Source organism: Brachyhypopomus gauderio, chromosome 3 (genome assembly GCF_052324685.1).
Source record: "Brachyhypopomus gauderio isolate BG-103 chromosome 3, BGAUD_0.2, whole genome shotgun sequence".
In the NCBI taxonomy this organism is placed as follows: domain Eukaryota; kingdom Metazoa; phylum Chordata; class Actinopteri; order Gymnotiformes; family Hypopomidae; genus Brachyhypopomus; species Brachyhypopomus gauderio.
Window position 1 is genome coordinate 37,442,797 of NC_135213.1, and position 5,000 is coordinate 37,447,796.

The following is a 5,000-nucleotide window of genomic DNA, read 5'->3' on the forward strand; positions in this document are numbered from 1 at the left end:
TCTGACGGGACTTCACTGTTTTTCTAGGTTAGGGTTGTTTTTGTTATTGTGGTGTTTGGTTGCTAGCAGCCCATTGCAAAGCTGAGAACTTTTTGCATACATTAACACGGAAAACTATTATGTCTGTTGTAAATTTTAAATGGTTTTATCTTTGGATGTATATACACACAAACCTACAGACACACAGCTAAACAAAAAGACACAGACAGACACACAAACACAAAGAAACACACACACACACACACACACACACACACACACACACACACACACACACACACACTGATCAAGAACCAGTCATTCAAAACCACACTGAGTGTGTATGTCAGACTGTGTGTGTGTGTAACAACACCCCCCCCTTTCCAAACTCCTGTAAGCTGAGCTGCGCCGCACCCATGCGGGTCCTGTGAAAGTGGGCCACCGTGGGGGTGGGTGGTGTCGGGTTTGGCCGGGCTGGGGCCGCCCTCCCTGGGTGCCGGTCCCGCTGCCCTGACCCTTCCCACTCCCGGGTGCACGTGTGGGCCACACCAGCTCTTCCTCCAAACAAATTTGCCGTAACTTTAGCTGCAATTTGGCCTTGAATTGGGAGCAAATAGAGCAGGTATTGTGTAGCATGGGGGAATTGGACCGCCGTGTGTGTGTGTGTGTGTGAGTGTGTGTGAGTGTGGACTTTATTGGAGGGGGCGGGTAAGGAAATAATACCCCAGGCTTTTATGTGGGGTGAAGTAGGACTCTTATCGGTAGGAGTGTCCAGACAAGCTCCTGCTACAGGAAACTGGAGCAACACACCTGCTTTGCATTTAGATAAAATTCACCCATCCAAGAAAAAAAAGCAAAGAGGAAGAGAGGGGAAGAAGAGTGTGTGTGTGTGTGTGTGTGTGTGTGTGTGTGTGTGTGTGTGTGTGTGTGTGTGTGTGTGTGGGTGGCATGTGTTTTTTTCCATCTGTGGTGTGTGCTTTTGTATGACCTCTCACAGTTTCTTTTAGTGTGACACCTTTATGTGAGTATTGCTAAATGCTAATTGCTAAACTTGGTGTCTAGTATGTGGAACTTCTAGAATAATTATTATTCGCCAAATAGTAATTTTGAGCATCCTTGAACTAGTTGTCTGATTTTGTAATTAAGAAGTGGAGGTCTCTGACATATCGGCACCACTAAACGGCTCGCAGGGCTGAGCGGGAGAAGTCCGTTTTGTTCTGTTGCAGTTCTGTCTGCTTTGATCAACGATGAAGCCACGCTGACGAGAGAGTGAGTTCTGCACATGGCCAGCAGGTGGCAGTGCAGTACCACTCAAGTGCAGCGCTCTCGCGAAAAGCCCGGCCAAAGCCCAGATGAGTTATTGACGTCCATAATCAGCCTCTCATTTGGCATATTCCTCCCCATCGTTGGCACCATTTAAAATAATCAACACTGCTATGATGACTCAATTTCTGAATTCCAAGTAGAAGGACTGTGGTGGGGTGTGTTGGTAACACTCTTTTAATGTGCTAATTCTCAAATGCGTTCTCCAAAGCGCTCATCCCCCACTCCAGAGTGGCTAGTGCCAAAGTGATATTGAAATCAGCTGCCAAACAGAGTCCACTCACTTTTCCAACAAATCGACAACACCTTCGAAAAGCAGAAAACACTCTGCTTTCTCATATACGTCTCTCTAAAAGTCAGAGCCCTGGTTTCATTAAGGGACTTCACCTCAAGTGCTTTGTGATTGATGTGTAAAATCAAATTGATATTTAAAATAAAGTTAAAATAAAGTGATTGATGGCAGAGATGAGTGGTTGTATCCCACTTCTGAGTGCTAAAATGAATTAACACTGCTACAGTGATTAAACAGTGTACTGCATTAGTAGATAACCGGGAGTGTTACGAAGTACTAATTACAGAGAATAGGGAAGGTGAATACGTTCAAGCTTGACTGTAGTGCGCTAATCTAATGAAAAATCCCTAATTTCTACACAGATGCCCAATCTAAAGTGTCTTTGAGTTAAGCCCATGACCATAACTTAACTGTGAAATTCGCTAAAAGGCTCCAAGTCGGTGTTATTTTTGCTTCTTTGGCTTTTATGGTGACATATCTTACTTTTACGAGGGCATTTACCTTTTATACGAGCTTCTATTGAGCTGTGTTTTAAAGGCAAGATGGCCCTTTCTGCTGCACCGTGTGTGAGGGGCAGTGCTGAGGTGTCTGCTAGCCACCCGCCCCCCCATGTGCAGGTGTGTACAGACCACCTGTGCTACCCAGGCCCAGGGACCGACTGGCTTTAAACAGCACAGCACACTGTGGGGCGAAATGACTTAGTTTGATTTGATTTTGTTGTCAGTCTGCCCACTGGTTTCTGGGGGTGTACAGACGTTCACATCTGTTGAACGCACGTTAAAATATGCTCCAGGCTAGAATGAAAGAATGTGGGTTTTCATTGCGATGTATATTGTATTTCAGACACCGGATGACTTCAGTGGAAGTTGAATTTGCAGGTGCCATGGTTTCAGCCATGTGTGCGCTGACCTCAACAGGCCGGGAGGTTCCCCCACGACCGTCAGGTCTGGGGGAGTGGGGGAGACTGCTAGTGGAGCTACCTGGATGCGCTCTGACAGCCTTCGCAGGCACGATCACAGCGTCAGTCTTCCTCCCCTCTCTTGAAGCCAGACTCCCACCCCCTTTAACCCTTTCAGTGTGTTTGTTTTTCTGTCTGTGGGGGTTGTGGGACTCCTCTCCCTCCGGACGTGAATGAAGGGACAGGGGGATGAACTGGCCCCTAGTCTGGGAGAATGACCCCTCAGCTGTGGGTTCCTCTCCTGTCCCGGCGGACGGCGTGTAAGAGAGAAGCAGGGCAGGGTGTCAGCTAACGTCAGCCGTCAGTCAGGCCGTGCGCCTCAGCTAGGGTGTCCACAGTCCAGGGAGAATATCCAGCGATGGGTTAAATAACCCCAGGGGCAAATGAAACCAAGATGGACGCTGTGAAGCTGAGAAGAAGATCGAGGGTTTTGTCATTGGAACTGGGGGATTTTCAGTCGGTTTGTCTGCCAACATTTTTTTGTTTAAAAAAAAAAATTATTTAATGTAATTAAATTTATTCTAAATAAGTAAATAAGGAAATTCTCTTACAAAAATTCTCACAAAAATAGATGCTAAAACAAAAGTACAAATTATTAAAAATAAGAGAAGCGTTTCACCTCCAATGGCTCTCATTCCGTGATTTCACATCTTTCAAACTCAAGCTAATTTTTGAAAATGAAATTTTTTCCGTTGTAGCTCTTGTTGTGAAGGATTTCTGCAGCTCCTCCTGAACTGAATATTGTAGTGTTTATTATTGTCAGTGCAGTGATATCTGAGGCACAGGGGGATTAAACGTGGTTCAATCTCGCCGACGTTCACGAGCTACGGCAAGCGAGAAAGTGGGACGTGGAAGGTGTGAGCTGCAGTGCGCTCGCGAAGAAGGACGTTTACTGAAAGATGTTGAGGTTGGAAGACAAGTAGCCTGGTGTGTGTGTGTGTGTGTGTGTGTGTGTATGCATGCATGTTTGTGTGTGTTTGCTTGCCTGTAAACATTGTTGCATTATTGAAAATGATCCTCCCTATTCCCTGAACTCTATTAAAGGAAGAAAATAACCCCAATGAAGAGTCATCTGCTGCTCTCTAGCAACTGCCCGTCCATTACAATAAGTTATTTTGCTCTGAGCGTTTGACCACTTCATATATAATTCATCATTTATATCTTTCTTTGTTATGGTGCATAATGATTAATACTGTGTCCGTTCTGAATTAGTGTGAGGTGTCAGGTTCTGGTGTGTGTTCTTATACTGCTGCATTCACGTTTGACGCACTAGCTTTTCTAAAAAAAAACAAACAAACATAACCGTGATGGGTCATATACAGTGTGTATGTCAAAATAAGGTCTGCAACTATATTTTTCCATAATTCAGTGGTAAATAATGAAGGTCCACCTTCAAAATGAAAGTTAAACAAACAATGATTTCCTGATTTTATGAGCGTAAGGGCTTGCGTGTTGCGTGTGCATCTGCCTGTCTTCTGGGAAGCACACGTGTGCTAGCGTGTGTTTACACATGCACGCTGTCTGAATGTGCAGGGCACCATGCATAGCCCTGAGGTCAAGAATATACATGCGGCTGACCCCATCATCACTGAGTGTGTGTGTGTGTGTGTGTGTGTGTGTGTGTGTGTGTGTGTGTGTGTGTGTGTGTGTGTGTGTGTGTGTGTGTGTGTGTGTGTGTGTGTGTGTGTGTGTGTGTGCGTGCGTGCGTGCGTGTGTGTGGCTGGGTTTGCTTTACAAAACAAACACATGGGATAAGTACACACATCAAAGTAACACCACATATTTTCTGCTATACACACATCCCTAGCAGACTTGCAGTAGACCTGATTGTTGTTATATAAAGTTTTAAGTCTTTAGAAAGTGACTAGTTATCTGTAACAATATATTCTTCTCCTCCCAGTGTTATTACATTCTCACAGTATTAATATTCATTGTAGTAAACACCATAACTCATCAGCCTTTTCATCCTGCCAGATTCATTATTATCATGGGTGAATGAGATTGTCACACCCTGCTGTGCTTCATATTTAGTTGTAAATATGTTTCACAAAAATAATCAATGTGTGGAAATCTTCATCGTACTCTGTTGTTTTTGTTGTCTTTCTGCTGAACAGTAACATTTCCGTCCACGTAAGTGTGTTTTTGATGAATATCTATTGCTAAGAAACACAGATCAATTCCTCAGGTACAGTGTGCAGGTTTTTGTCTAGTGCTAATTAAAGGACGAGACATTCTTTAAAACGCAGAAGGATGATGGAGTTTCTAGTGATCAGTTTCAGCTGTTCACTGGAAACATTCAAATTAATATCACAGATGTACAAATCACTATAAATGGAAACTGACTGGATATTCCGGATGCCCAACCTGTCCCCCAAAAAATGTGTCATGGCTGCTTTATTTAGGATGATATAAGCGATTTACTTTCACCCAGAGATGTGTTGAAAGAGG

The 5,000-nt window shown here is 44.1% G+C and overlaps 1 protein-coding gene across 1 annotated transcript in view; it reads left to right on the plus strand.

Moving 5' to 3' along the window:
- The window catches only part of mctp1a (multiple C2 domains, transmembrane 1a), a 113,206-nt gene that overhangs the window by 74,390 nt on the left and 33,816 nt on the right, over nucleotides 1–5,000 (plus strand).